Below are 16,383 nucleotides of genomic sequence, written 5' to 3' on the forward strand. Positions count from 1 at the left end.
TGCTAATTATAAACAGAAGGTAGGTTTACTGCTTCACACTGTTCACAGTACTTCCACGTCCAATGACTAAAATGTAATGGAAAACTATAGTAACCCTAGATAGACAGGGCCAGAAAGGGCTCAGACACTTCAAAAGCGGAGGTTTGGGCCATCCCATTACTGGTAGAGAATCATGATGCTAAGGTGCTGGCTGAGGAAAAAAGAGGACAGGATATACGTAGTTTATTAAGGAGATAATAAATGTAAGTTATAGTGCAATGATGAGTTGCAGAAACAAGCATGAAGTTCCTATGTACACTTTTCCATGTTCTGTTATATATGTACTTTATCAACCTTTCTTCCTGTTCCCCTTTTTATTACTTCATATAAGTTGTGTTGGTGGTAGTTAACATTATAAATTAATCCACTGTGTATAGAATATCAAAGGGGGATTATGACTGAACTAGAAATATCATTCATAATGATTGATGAGACTTTGGCTGTCCCCTTCCAGAGGAAAGGGTGAATATGCTTTCCTTTGTATAAGAGATTGTTGCATTACATTAGGAGGAAGCAGGCTATTTTTGCTGCTGTTATTTGTAAACTTGATTATAAATAGAAAGATCTGTATGGTTGCTGAATAGCCAAAGAAGTAGACTGCTTCGTTTTCTTTATCCAAAATGCATTTCCACTCCCTTCTATTCTCTTCTCTGTATCACGAGTGCTGGAGAGTCTTGGAACTGTAGTTCTCTGATCACATTTCATCCAGGATCTTGGATGAAATTTACAGTCAGCCACAAATACACTCGATGTTAGTTAGGCAGAAGAGAGGCAAAAGTAATTTCTTTCTTCCTCTTGCAGCAGTGGATAGGTATGTGGGATGAAGCAGATGGGAAATGTTGTAATGACCACAGGTATTTCACTGTTAGTCACTCATCTCTATGCAACAAGGAGAAATAATGATTGGTGGCTAGTTCCTGTAGTTCTTGTGTGACAGCCACAACTCACTGCTTTCAGGACCACAGCAACAGCTCAAACCTGGAAGCCGGTGGTAACTTCCCCTGACTTTCTCCTCTTCAATGTTGTAAACACCTGATTCCTAATATTAATCCTCTGCCTGAAATGCCCAAAGTGATTTCTGTTTTCCTGATTGACCTCTGATGTATACACTTTCTCATGTTAAGCCAGCACATCTAAAACTCATTATAGCCATGATTTAGGTAGTAATTCCTTATAGCTGATAGTTTCTGCATAAGTTTTTAAAATCCCAAACAAACCACACAGATGAACTGCTTGAACCCTAACAGCCCCTGCCTGTAGGTTGAGATCTTCCATGTCCAGTAATCTGGAAGAAAGAAAGTAACCAAAATTTACTGTAGAGTTATATCACAAGAGTTTCTCAGGAATATGCATATAGTTTTCATTTACAACTATCTCACCTCAGTAGAGATTGTCATATTCTTAGGGTTGGAAGAAAATATCTCAATGTTGATCCAAGTTACACAACTCTTTTGTGTAGTTGTTTCCTTGAGTTCAGCTATTGATGATGTGCAAATATGATATATATTGAGGATTCCTATGAAACATACATATGTTCAGTGAAGTCTTTTTTCATAACTGGAATGTAGAGATATCCATAAGCTAATTAGCTAAATAAAGGGGTATTTTGACCAAGAAAGGTGTCTTCATTGGAGTGCCGTGCATAAGAATTTCTGACTAGGAGTCAACTTCATAAATAATTGTAAAAGAAATCTAGAAACAAGCAAGGATGCCCACAATTGACATGTTTATTTAACATTATTTTGGAAATCATAGCCCTATATTAAATCTTAGCCCTGTATTAAATCATAGCCCTGTATTAAAGCTTGTCAAGTTTCATTATTTTAATTTTTATAAGTAGGCGTTCACAAATAACCAACTGAAATTAATTTGAACTAATAAAAGAGTTTCAATAGCTTTTCCTTTACATCAGCAATGATCACTTAAAATTAGAAAAATTGCATTAAAAATACAACACTTGGAAATAATGATAACACTAAATACTCAAAATTTATATTATAAAAAAACAAAGCTTCACTAAGAGAAAATATTTTAATATTGAAACAAAGAGGATGCTGTAAGGAAAACCTAAATATAGTAAAAAAAAATGTTCACTTCTGCACAAAATAATGTATAGGTTTAGTTGAAGTCTAGTAAAAATCCAATAGTAATTGGAACTTTACAAAAAATGTCTAAATTTTTAAATTTTATTTTTAGAGAGAGAGAGAACCTGCAGTCAACAGGGGTGGGGGGCAGTGGGTAGAGGGAGAGGGAGAGAGAATCTCAAGCAGAATCCCAGCTGAGCATGGGGCCCAAGGCAGGGCTCTATCTTACAACCCTGAGAGCATGACCTGAGCCTAAATCAAGAGTCAGATGTCTAGGGGCGCCTGGGTGGCTCAGTCAGTTAAGCAGATGCTTAAACTTGGCTCAGGTTATAATCCCAGGGTCCTGGGATCCAGCCCCACATCAGGCTTCCTGCTCCATGGAGAGCCTGTTTCTCCCTCTCCTTCTGCTTGCCCCTCTCCCACTGCTTGCCACTCTGCCTACTTGTGCTCTCTCTGTCAAATAAATAAATAAAATCTTTAAAAAAAAAAAAAAAAAAGAAGAAGAGTCAGAGATTTAACCAACCAATCCACCTAGGCACCCAAAACATGTGTAAATTATAGTTGGAAATAATAAACAATAATTGTTAGGACTTTTTTTTTTAACATAAAGAGTGATGATGGTAGAACTTTACAAGTTACAACAATGTGATATACACAAGAATCCTAATTCAGTTCTGGCTCAAAACACTAGCTTTTATATAAAAGATAAAAATGAGTATTACATGGCATAATTACATGGCAAAATCTAAAGAATTTTTGTTAATTATTCTGGGTGTGATAATGGTTACATAGGACAATATTCTTTTTTTTTCTTTTTTTTTTTTTTTAGAGAGAAAATGTGTGAGCGGGGTAGTGGGGGCAGGGGGAGAGAAAGAATCTTTTTTTTTTTTCCATTTTTTAAAATTTATTTTCAGCATAACAGTATTCATTGTTTTTGTACCACACCCAGAAAGAAAGAATCTTTTTTTTTTTTAAAGATTTTATTTATTTATTTGACAGAGAGAGATCACAAGCAGGCAGAGAGGCAGGCAGAGAGAGAGGAGGAAGCAGGCTCCCCGCTGAGCAGAGAGCCTGATGCGGGGCTCGATCCCAGGACCCTGAGATCATGACCTGAGCTGAAGGCAGTGGCTTAACCCACTGAGCCACCCAGGCGCCCCAGAAAGAAAGAATCTTAAACAGGCTCCACACTCAGACTGGAGCAGAGGCAGGGTTTGATTTCATAACCCTGAGATCATAACCAGAGCTAAAAATCCAGATTTCTCAACTGACTGAGCCATCGAGGCACCCCAGAATAAAGTTCCTATTCTTAGGGTTAGTGTGAAGGGAGAGATTATGGTGTCTACAACTTCTTTTAACATGGTACAGAAATTTAAAAGACAGCCATTTTGTTAGAAAGTGGAGGAGGGATGATAAAAGTATCCTCCAGACTAAGAAGACACTTTACAACTGAAAAATGAGTGAAGCTACTCCATGCCATTTACACAGAGTTTTACTCAGGGTAATTTTCAGATGGGAAGGTGGGGAGGGATGGGAGATTTGGCAGACAACGGACCAGGCACTAAGAAGCTATTCTCTGCCTAGTTTGGACCTTAGTCTACAGCTTTTATAGAGTGCAGGGGTGGGGGTTGGGGGATCAAAGGGTAGTTATCTAATGTGGCCCCACCTGTGCACCAGTTTTCTCTATTAGTTATCTAAAGTGGTACCTTCTGGGCACCAGTTATCTACTAGTTATCTGAAAGTGGAACCTTCTGTGTGCCAGTTTAAGGAAGATCAGAACAAGCCTTCCCACGTGCTGGTCAGGGCATACATTAACCTCCACAAGGCTCAGAACATGTAACCCTGAGGGAGGCCATTGCTTGGGCATGAACAAGATGGAGGGCCAAAGATGGAGTCAGTGTTGTCAGCTGACAAAACTACACTCCACCTTCAACATCTTTATACACCATTCTTCCATGATGACCCTAGAGTCAGATACTGGGAGGTGACTTGCTTTCCTATGCCACAGCAACAATACTAATATAACTATCAGACCAAAGAAAATACTTAGAATTATGGTTCTCCAGCAACTGATAAATAGTAAAGAGACCTTTCCACAGACCCAACAGTTGGAGTGATTGTGAACTTCAATGTAAGTAGTGGCATATGACAGGAAGATGTTTCCTGATGTGACAGAAAGAAACACATCAGCAATAGGAGGCTAGGGGCAATAAGACAAATATTTTATAGGCAATAGGTATTGTAAATCTTCATTTAGTAACAACATGGTAATCGTTTGATCTCCATGAGTCAATACTACTGCTGGCTTAGGTATTTTCCCTGGGGAGTGATACCGTATATTTTGTTCCTTAGTATTATTAGAGGGTTTGTCTATATTGTACATAGGCATCTCAGATGGCTCTCATACTAACAACCCTGCCTCCATACCAAGTGTCAGAGATTGAGAAGCAGTTATTTGCATATGCATTGGGCCCTGACACGGTAGAACTGGGGGTTAAGAATAATACCAGATGTGACCCCTTGGCCCCAAGGGATTAGGACACCATGCCACCCTGTGTGGGGTGGCACTCCAAGCCAATTCCCAATGAACTAAAGTCTTATCAGGTAGGAGGTTTTATGGCAATTGCGCAATGAGTCCTTCTTCCCAGATAGGCCTCAGACCTCCTGACCATACCTGTAACCCTAGCACCAGAGCTGCAAGGATGTTGTTGGTTAGGCATTCATATGCAGAGGTGTGTACTGCTATAAACATGGCATTAAGGAGTCGAATTGCCTCTGTTAGTCTCAGAGACTATCCTCTGGGGGAACCTTCTGGTGACAGTCTTTAATGTGTTTTTTATTAGTCCATCCACCCTTTCAGTTAGGCCTGCAGCAGTGGGACTGGATGACAGGTAGAAAGTCTACCCATTCTTGGACTTCATGGCTGGTAAAATGTGTCCCTTGGTCACTATCTATCTGAGCCCTCTAGCATTGTTAATTCCTTTGTAGTTGCAGTCTGATTAGCTCTTTTATGGGCAAAGGCTTGTATAAGTCCTATGGACATGTCCACACAGGTGGATATTTGTGCCCTTCTAATACTGGCAAAGGGCCTCTATAGTCTATTTCCCAATGAGAAACCAGGCATCTAGTCCATCCATTATGCCCAGCATATGGCACAATAGCCATCGCCTGAGGTGGAGCTGGGAGCAGTTCTTGTCAGCAGCTTCTTAATTGGAATATTTTAAAGACAAATGCAATCTTTTTACTATTTCATGAGTGGTTTTGGGACTTCAGTATTCCAACTTAGAGTGGACACATTCTGCTACATCAGACGTGGTCAACATTTCCTCTAGCAGAAGAGCTTGTGCCTGGGCTAGAATGCTTGCCTTATGATTGCCTGGTAGTGTGAATGGGGAGTGAGCAGACACCGGCAATACTTGGATGGCTGCATCAGGCTTGGGGCATATTTTCCAAATATCTTTCCATAGTTTTGTTCCCCACAGGGGTCTGTTTAATAAAACCCAAACTTCTTTGTGCTGCTGCAATATCCATGTTGTTAACACTTCCCACACTGTCCAGCTGTCAGTGGCCAAATGGATGGGTATGGTCTCATGCATCAACACAATTCATACCACTCTCAATTCTGCCCATTCACTACTCTGTTTAGTTTCTTCTTTGAACCAAAGTACATCAAAATCCGATGCCAGAGGAATGCCAAACAGGCTGGTTTCCCCCAACAACTGCCATCAGTGTACCATGTGTCCACTGGAGGCATGCCTACCCCTTCCTTTACTTGTGGGATAGGTGGCATAATGTCCTTGACTTCTGGAAATTGGGTGGGTTGATGTATGTGACCAGCCCTACTAACAAGTGAAGTTCATGAGATAGTGTGCATTTCTATAAGGTGCTTAATTGGGCACAAAGTGCTCTCGGGTTTGCTTAACCTATCCTTAATCCATCCTCCTACCAGCAGAGAGGTTCATATCAACATAGGTAGGCAGTCAGTCCTGTTGCTGCAGTGTAAAATAAACAGCTAATAGATGTTTCTTGATGAGACTATATACCTGGTTTCTGTTCTCTTCCATAATTGAGACCAGAATCCTCAAGGGATTTGTCTCCCATTCTGTCATTGCCATAAGTCCAAGCCAAACCCTTCTGGATATGAATGTATGCTAATTCACAACTCATACCTGGCATTTATATCCCCAGGGCCTGTACTTGTTTTACTACCATTTTTACCTTTAAGAAATCCTCTTGTTGGTTAGCACCTCGGTTGCATTGGCTTCTCCTCTTAACTAGGCATCTGTACTAGATGGGGAATAACAGGTCTCCAGTCACCCAATAAACCAACAAAAGTCTATAATCTCTTTACCATTTTAGGAATTAGGAAGGTTTGCATTTTATCAATGACCACTTCTAGCATCACTTTTGCCTTACCCAAACAGCTGAAGCCCAGGAACTACACTGATTGATCTGGCCCTTAGATCTTGTTGGTATTTACCTTCCATCCTTTTGACTTTAAGTATGCCTATAATGACATCTGCTTGACACAAGGAAGATTAATCATTACAGGTTAACTTAACATCATCTAGATAATGAGAAAGCACCATCTCCTCTGGCAATATCCATTTTTCCAAATCTCTGGCTACCCTCCTTTGACAAATTGTGGGACTATGGACATACTCTTGGGGCAATGCCTGAAAGGTCCATTGTCTCCCATTCCATTTGAAGGTGGACTGTCTTGGAGTTATATCCTAATGGAATGCTGAAAAAGGTGTTAGACAAGTCCAATACATAATGAGATGTCTTAAAGGATGCCATAATTTTTTTTCTAACAATAACGTCATATTAGGATGGGCAGAGTAATTTTATTGAGTTCCCTATAATCTTGTTGTTCCCCAGGTCCCATTATATTTCTTTAATAGGCCAAAGAAGACTATTCAATGGCCTTTGGGCAGGCCTGATCATCCCACCTTTTCTAATTCTCTAATTGTGGTCATAATCTTATTATGCCCCCCAAGTGGCTTACACTGTTTTATGTTTATTACTCTTTAGATATGGTAGTTGTACAGATTCCCATTTTGCATGACCCATGACTATGGGTTTCACTACTCAAATATGCACACTGAATTCGCCCATCGTTATGGTTAGATCTAGATCTTGCAAAATACCTATGTCCCAAAATACACTCGGGAAGGGGGAAATGCACACTAAAAAAGAGCACAAAAGGGATGCCTGGGTGGCTCAGTCAGTTAAGCCACTGCCTTCAGCTCAGGTCATGATCCCAGTGTTCAGGGATCGAGTCCCACATCGGGACTTGTCCTTTGTCAGCAGGGAGCCTGCTTCTGCCTCTGCCTGCCATTCTGCCTGCCTGTGCTTGCTCTCTCTCTCTCTCTCTCTCTCTGAGAAATAAAATAAATTAATTAAAAAAAAAAAAGAGCAGGAAGGAAGCCTGCCCATTTAGGTAGAGAAGAATCTGTATAGCCTTGATAATTTGTCCCTCATAATCACCAATAGCTTTTATTTCTTTCTAAAAATTTGAGAGGCCTCCATAAACAAGTGCGCGCTCAGCTCCAGTGTCTGTTAGAGCTAGTACAGTCTATTTGTTAGTGAGAGACCAACCAACGGCCAATTCAACATCCGGCCTCTGGTTGTTCCCCACTGCATGCACCAGAGGACAACTTTGGCCCAACCTCTACTCTTTAGGGATGGGGGGGTATTTGCCCCTGAAACTCCTCTGCTAGTGGAGGGGCACTCAGAAATACACCCAGCCCTTCTTAACCTTCCTTCAGGGAGCAAACTGCCCTCCCTTCACAATGCCTTCCATAGGATCAGCAAGACTGAACTGGGTTTGTCCACATTTTTTCTCTCAGAGTCCCAGATAATATTAGGACTTGCCAAAATTGTTTATGAGAGACTTTGATGACCTTCCTGCCATTTTTTTTGGTTGTTGACAGTATCCTCTGTTTTTCTCCATTTTTCTTTTTTTCTTTTAATTCCAATTAGTTAGCATACAGTGTAATATAGTTAGCATACAGTGTAATACTAGTTTCAGGTGTACAATACAGTGGTTCAAATCTATACATCATCCAGTGTTCATCATAAGTGCACTCCTTAATCCCCATCACCTATTTCACCTATTGCCCACCCACCTCCCTCTGGTAACCATCAGTTTGTTTTCTACAGTTAAGAGTCTGTTTTGTGGTTTGTGTCTCTCCCCCACCCTTTTCCTTCACTCATTTGTTTTGTTTCATGAATTCCACATATGAGTGAAACCATATGGTATTTGTCTTTCCTGATTGATTTATCTCATTTATCATTATACTCTCTAGCTCCATCCACGTCATTGCACATGGCAAGATTTCATTCATTTTTATGGCTGAATAATGTTCCATTGTGTGTGTGTGTGTATATATAAATATATGTGTGTATTTATATATATGTATATATGCATATAAATATATGTGTAAATAAAATATAATATATAAATATATGTAAATATATGTGTGTATTTATATATATGTATATATCCTGTTCTTCAATGGATACTTGGGCTACTTCCATAATTTGGCTGCCATAAATGATGCTACTATAAACATAGGAATGCATGTATCCCTTTGTATTAACGTTTTTGTATTTTTTTCTTTTTTTAGTAGATACCCAGTAGTGTAATTCCTGGATGTTAGGATAGTTCTATTTTTAACTTTTTGAGGAAACTCTATATTGTTTTTAATAGTGGCTGCATCAGTTTGCATTCCCACCAACACTATAAGAGGGTTCCTTTTTCTTCATATACTTGCAACACTTGTTGTTTCTTGTGCTTCTGATTTTAGCCATTTTTTTAAAAGATTTTATTTATTTATTTGACAGGAAGAGATTACAAGTAGGCAGAGAGGCAGGCAGAGAGAGATGGGGGAAAGCAGGCTCCCTGCTGAGCAGAGAGCCCGATGCAGGGCTCAATCCCAGGACCCCGGAATCATGACCTGAGCCGAAGGCAGAGGCTTTAACTCACTGAGCCACCCAGGTGCCCCTGATTTTAGCCATTCTGACAGGTGTTAAGGGTTATCTTGTGATTTTGATTTGAATTTCCCTGATGATGAGTGATGATGAGCATCTTTTCATGTGTCTGTTGGCCACCTGGATGTCTTCTTTGGAGAAAAGTCTGTTAATTTCTTCTGCCATTTTTTACTTGGATTAGTTGTTTTTTTGGGTGTTGAGTTGTGTCAGTTCTAGTTTGGATACTAACCCTTTATCATACATGTCATTTGCAAATACCTTCTCCCATTCAGCAGGTTGCCTTTTAGTTTTGTTGACTGTTTCCTTCACTGTGCACAAGATTTATATTTTAATGTAATCCCAATAGTTTATTTTGGCTTTTATTTTCCTTGCCTCAGGAGACATATCTGGAAATATATTGCTATAGCCAATGTCAGGGACATTGCCGCCTGTGCTCTATTCTAGGATTTTTATGGTTTCAGGTCTCACATTTAGGTCTTAATCCACTTTCAGTTCACTTTTGTGTATGGTGAGAGAAAAGTGTTCCAGTTTCATTCTTTTGCGTGTAGTTGTCTAGTTTTCCTAACATCATTTGTTGAAGGGACTGTCTTTTTCCCATTGAATATTTTTCCTGCTTTGTCAAAGATTAAGTGATCATATAATTGTGGAATATTTCTGGGTTTTCTCTTCTGTTTTATTGATCTATGTGTCTACTTTTGTGCCAGTACCATACTGTTTTGATTACCATATTTGTTTTAATAAAACTTGAAGCCTGGAATAGTGATACATGCAGCTTTTCTCTTTTTTCAAAATTGCTCTGGCTATTCAGGTCTTTTGTGGTTCCATATAAATTTTAGGATTTTGGGGGTTATAGTTCTCTTAAAAAAATGCTGTTGTTATTTTTATAGGAATCACATTAAATATGTAGATTGCTTTGGGTAGTACAGACATTTAAACAATATTTGTTCTTCCAATCCATGAGCAAGAAATGTCTTTCCATTTCTTTGTGTCATCTTCAATTTCTTTTATCAGTGTTTTATAGCTTACAGAGTACAAGCTTTTCATTTCTTTGGTTAGGTCTATTTCTAGGTATTTTATTATTTTTGGTCCAATTGTAAATAGGGTTGTTTTCTTATTTCTCTTTCTGTAACTTCATTATTAGCATATAGAAATGCAACAGATTTCTGTGCATTGATTTTGTGTCTTGTGACCTTACTTCATTTATTTATTAGTTTTAACAGATTTTTGGTGGAGTCTTTAGGGTTTTCTATATATGGTACCATGTCATCTGCAGATAGTGAAAGCTTTCTTTCTTTCTTACCAATTTGGGTGCCTTTTATTGCTGTGGCTAGGACTTCCAGTACTAATTTGGATAAAAGTGGTGAGACTGGACATCCTTGTCTTGTCCTTGACCTTAGGGGGGAAAGCTCTCAGTTTTTTACCATTATGATGTTAGCTTCAGGTATTTGGCCTTTATTATGTTGAGGTATGTTTTCTCTAAATCTACACTGTTTAGGGCTTTATCATTAATGGATGTTTTACTTTGTCAAATATTTCTTCTGCATCTACTGAAATGATCATATGGTTTTTATCTCTTCTCTTTACGGATGTGATATATCACATTGATTTGTGAATACTGAACCACCCTTGCATTCCAGGAATAAATCCCACTTGATCATGCTGAATGATATTTTAAAACAAATTGTTGGATTCTGGGGCAACCCTATAGAGTCCCCTCTCTCTTTGGGAGGTTTGTATTCTATTATTCAATAAACTTTACTATCACTCATTAAAAAATAAACATACTGTTGGTTTCTGTTTGCTAGAATTTTGTTGAAGATTTTTTTCATCCATGTTCATCAGAGATATTGGCCTGTAGTTTTCTTTTCTGTGGTGTTTTGTTAATCTGGTTTTGTCGTCAGGGTGATAATGACTTCATAAATTTGGAAGTTTTTCTTCTTCTAGTTTTTGGAATAGTTTGAGTAGAAAAGGTATTATCTCTTCTTTTAATGTTTTTATTTATTTATTTATTTATTTTTATTGTGGATGATTTCTAGTATACTAGCATTGTGGTCAGAAAAAGTCCATGGTATGACTTTGCTCTTTTTATATTTGTTGAGGCCTGTTCTGTGGCCCAATATGTGATCTACTTTGGAGAATATTTCTTGTGTACTTGAAAAGAATGTGTATTCTGCTGTTTTAGGATGGAATGTTCTGAATGTATCTGTTAAATCTATCTGGTCCAGTATGTCATTTGTAGCCACTGTTTCTTTACTGATTTTCTGTTTGGATGATCTGTCCATCAGTGTAAGTGGAGTATTAAAGTCCCCTACTATTATTGTGTTATTATCAATAAAGTTCCTTTATGTTTGTTATTATTTTATTTATTTGGATGCTTCCATGTTGGGTGCACAAATATTTACAATTGTTACATTTTCTATTTGATTTTCCCTTTATTATTATATAGTGTCCCTCTTTGTCTCTTTTTACAAACTTTGTTTTAAAGTCTTTTTTGGGGGCGCCTGGGTGGCTCAGTGGGTTAAAGCCTCTGCCTTTGGCTCAGGTCATGATCTCAGGGTCCTGGGATCGAGCCCCACATCGGGCTCTCTGCTCAGCAGGGAGCCTGCTTCCTCCTCTCTCTCTCTGCTGGCCTCTCTGTCTACTTGTGATCTCTGTCTGTCAAATAAATAAACAAAATCTTTAAAAAAAATAAAGTCTATTTTGTGCACAGAAATCAGTTGTTTTCTTATACACTAACTATGTAACTGTAAAAAGAGAAATTAGAGAATTGATTCCATTTACAATAGCACCAAAACCCAAAAGATACCTTGAAATAAACCTAACCAAAGAGGTAAAGGATCTGTACTCAAGGAACTACAGAACACTCATGAAAGAAATTAAAGAAGACACAAAAAAGATGGAAAAACATTCCATGCTGAGGGATTAGAAGAACAAACATTGTTAAAATGTCTATGCTGCTCAGAGCTATCTCTACTTTCAACACCAACACCATCCTGATATAAATACAAAGGGCATTTTTCAATGTGCTGGAACAAACAATCCTAAAATTGTATGGATCCAGAAAAGACCTCAAATCATCAAGGAAATGTTGAAAAAGAAACACAAAGCTGGGGGCATCACATTTCCTGACTTCAAGCTATATTACAGAGCTGTGGTCACCAAGACATCATGGTACTGGCACAAAAACACACATAGACCAGTGGAATAGAATACAGAGCCCAGATATGGACCCTCAACTCTATGGCCAAATAATCTTTGACAAAGCAGGAAAAAATATCCAATGGAAAAAAGACAATCTCTGCAATAAGTGGTGGTGGGAAAATTGGACAGCTATACACAGAAGAATGAAATTGGACCATTCTCTTATACCATACACAAAGATAAACTCAAAATGGATGAAAGACATCAATGTGAGAAAGGAATCCATCAAAATCCTAGAGGAGAACATAGGTAGTAACATCTTCGACACTGACCTCAGCAACTTCTTTCAAGACACACCTCCAAAGGCAAGGGAAACAAAAGCAAAAATGAGTTTTGGTACTTCATCCAGATAAAAAGCTTCTGCAGAGCAAAGGAAACAGTCAACAAAACTAAGAGGCAACCCATGGAATGGGAGAAGATATTTGCAAATGACACTACAGACAAAGGGCTGATATCCAAGATCTATAAAGAACTTCTCAAACTCAACACCCAAAAGACAAATAATCAAGGCAAAAAGGGGCAGATGACATGAACAGACCATTCTCAAAAGAAGATATAGAAAGGGCTAACAGACACATGAAAAAATGTTCATCATCATTAGCCATCAGGGAAATTCAAATAAAAACCACATTGAGATACCACCTTACACCATTTAGAATGGCAAAAATTCGCAAGGTAAGAAAAAACAAATGTTGGAGAGGCTGTGGAGGAAGGGGAACCCTCTCACACTGTTAGTGGGAATGCAAAGTGGTACAGCCACTTTGGAGAACAGTGTGGGCATTCATCAAAAAATTAAAAATAGAGCTACCCTATGACCCAGTAATTGCACTACTAGTTATTTACCCCAAAGACACAGATGTAGTGAAAAGAAGGGCCATATGCACCCCAATGTTTGTAGCACTAATGTCCACAGTAGCCATACTGTGGAAAGAGCTGAGTTGCCCTTCAACAGATGAATGGATAAAGAAGATGTGGTCCATATATACAATGGAATATTACTCAGCCATCAGAAAGGATGAATACCCAACATCTGCATCAACATGGATGGGACTGGAGGAGATTATGCTAAATGAAATAAGTCAAGCAGAGAAAGTCAATTATCATATGGTTTCATTTATTTGTGGAACATAAGGAATAGTATGGAGGACATTAGGAGAAGGAACAGTTAATGAAGAGGGTTGGGAATCAGAAGGGGAGATGAACCATGAAAGCCTATGGACTCTGAGAAATAAACAGGGTTTTAGAGGGGATAGGGGTGGAAGGATGGTTGAGCCTGGTGATGGGTATTAAGGAGGGCACATATTGGATGGAGCACTGGGTGTCAAACACAAACAATGAATCATGGAACACTACATCAAAAACTAATAATGTACTTTGTGGTGACTAACGTAACATAATAAAAAGAAACAAAGTCTATTTTGTCTGATAAAAGTATTGTTATTTCAGCTTTCTTTTGACATTCACTTGCATGATAAATGTTTCTCCATCTCCTTACTTTCAATCTTCAGGAATCTTTAGGTCTGAAATGAGTCTCACAGACAACATATAGATGGGTTTTGTTTTTTTATCCACTCTATCACTCTACATCTTTTGATTGGAGCATTTAATCCATTTCCATTCAAAGTAATTATTATATGTATTTATTGCCATTTTGTTACTTGTTTTGTGGTTGTTTTGTAGTTTTTCTATGATCCTTTCTTCTCTTTCATTGGTTTTTTTTTTTTTTCATTTTCTTTAGTGATATACTTGGATTCCTCTCTATTTCTTTAACCCACTGAGCCACCCAAGCACCCCAGGATTCCTCTCTATTTCTTGCGTATCTATTATTGTTTTTTGATCTGTGGTTACCATTCAGCTCATATATAACATCTTCTGCATATAGCAGTCTATATTAAATGGAAGGTCACTTAATTTTGAACTCATTTTTTACTCCTCTCCCTTCCACATTTCAGATATTTGGCATCATATTTTATATCCTTTTGTTTTGTGTTTCTCTTGACTGATTTTTACAGATATAGTTAATTTTTGTTTCCTTTTGTGTTTCCTATTTTTCTTATATTTACCTATGGTTTTTGTTTTCCACTTACAGAGTCCCCTTCTAATATCTTTTTTTGTAGGGATGGGTCAGTGGCCATTAATATTTTTGTGGTTGCTAGTCTGGGTAACTCTTCAATTCTCCTAGTCTGAATGATAGCCTTGCTGGATAGAGTATTCTTGGCTGCAGATTTTTCCCTTTCAGCGCTGGAATACATCATTCCATTCTCTTCTGGCCTGCAAAGTTTCTGCTGAAAAATCACCTGATAACCTTATGGGGTTTCCTTTGTATGTAACTGTCTATTTTTTCTCTTGCAACCTTTAAATTTGTTGTTGTTGTTGTTGTTAGAATAACAGAGAGAGGAAGAGAGAGAGAGAGCAGGGAAGGGGCAGATAGAGAGGCGCTCTATCACATGACCCTGAGATCATGACTTCAGCCCAAATCAAGAGTTGGACACTTAACTGACTGAGCCACCCAAGCATGCCTTTTATTAAAAAAAAAAAATTAAAAAATTTTGAAAGGTAACTTTTAAAAATTTTTATCACTATTTTGTGTTATTTTAATTACTATGTGTCTTAGTGTGGACCTTCCTGGGTTGAATTTGTTGGGAGACCTCTGTGCCTCCTAAATATAGTTTTCTGTTTCCCTCTCCAGATTTGGGAAGTTCTCAGCTATTAGTTCTTCAATTATATTTTCTGCCCGGGCACTCACATCATGTTAGCAAAATTTGCACTGAGCTGCTAGTCCTAGGCCATATCTCCTGAAGTGCAGCAGCAGCCAGCCAGGGGTACAGCACGAGTGGTGTTAACAAAATTTTCCCTGAGCCTAGGGTGGAGGCCAGAGGATTTGGGAGTTGGTGAATCTTCAGGAGAACATGTGTTTAGGGCACACTTCTAGCAGGTTAGGCAGTTCTGCCTCCTGCTGTGGGGCTGGAGAAGAAAATGGAGACTGCCAGGTCCTTTGTTTCTGGAGAAGTCCCCTAACACACTCCAAAATCAGTATCAATAGATCTCCCTCCCCTGGTGCAAATTGACAATTCTATGCTGCCTCTCCTTGGGCTGTTGTCTCTTTAAAGGTAGGACCCATCTATCCTTAGCCCTCCCAGATCACCCAATGCTGAGTCAGCTGACTTTTAGAGTTCTCAGCTCCAAGTCCCACTGGTTATACAAATTCATGGAATTCAGTCCCTCAGGTTTTCCTTCTTTCTTTTTAAAGATCTTATTTATTTTTATTTGTCAGAGAAAGAGAGCACAAGCAGGAGAAGCAGCAGAGGGAGAGGGAGAAGCAGGCTTCCCACTGAGCAGAGAGCCATATGTGGGACTTAATCCCAGGACCCTGGAATAGTGACCTGAGCCGAAGGCAGACGCTTAACTGACAGAGCCATCCAGGTGTTCCCAACCCCTCAGGTTTTTAAGGCCAAATATTATGGGAATTCATTTTCCTTTTGTGAGCTCCCTGGTGTTTCCCCTCTCCACAACTGCAGCACCTTCCTCCTCCAGGCAGCTTCTGACAACACCGTCTCTGCCCTTTCTAACTTTTGGGGTGCAGCTTTTTTTCTACATTTAGTTGTGGAGTTTGTTCTGCAAGTCTTTGAATCACTCTCCAGTTTATTTACTTGGACATGAGTAAAATCTAGTTGTAAACAAACATGGGATGAGGTGAACTTAGGGTCCTCTTCTCCCATCTACCCAAGCTTGTTTTTCTCTGTTTTTCAACCCATTTATTTTTCTTGTGACAGATTTTTTTTTTTAAGTGGGCTCCACTCACCATGTGGGGCTTGAACTCATGACTCTGAGATCTAGAGTCCCACACTCCACCAACTGAGCCAGCTAGGTGCCCAACAGATTTTTTCATTTTCACTTAAGCCAGCCAGCATAGCAGCTACTATAGCGAGGGGTGATTAACCATAGGAGCAAGGACAGATACTAAAGTCCTGTAACTTGCCTCTAGGACTGACTCTAAGATACAGCCTTTCACACCAGAGGAAAATAATTCATTATCTGGACCTCTAAAATGCCGAGTGTAAATGGC

General features: G+C 38.9%; 1 long non-coding RNA gene across 1 annotated transcript in view; it reads right to left on the bottom strand.

Annotated features, from left to right (window-relative positions):
* Nucleotides 1–205: 205 nt before the first annotated feature.
* LOC125083886 (uncharacterized) overlaps nucleotides 206–16,383 on the bottom strand; it is a 37,650-nt gene continuing 21,472 nt past the window's right edge. The window contains exon 2 of the long non-coding RNA XR_007122400.1: nucleotides 206–1,324. This is a non-coding gene — a long non-coding RNA (uncharacterized LOC125083886). The remainder of the gene's footprint in view (nucleotides 1,325–16,383) is intronic.

The sequence above is a fragment of the Lutra lutra genome, chromosome 13 (assembly GCF_902655055.1).
Source record: "Lutra lutra chromosome 13, mLutLut1.2, whole genome shotgun sequence".
In the NCBI taxonomy this organism is placed as follows: Eukaryota; Metazoa; Chordata; class Mammalia; order Carnivora; family Mustelidae; genus Lutra; species Lutra lutra.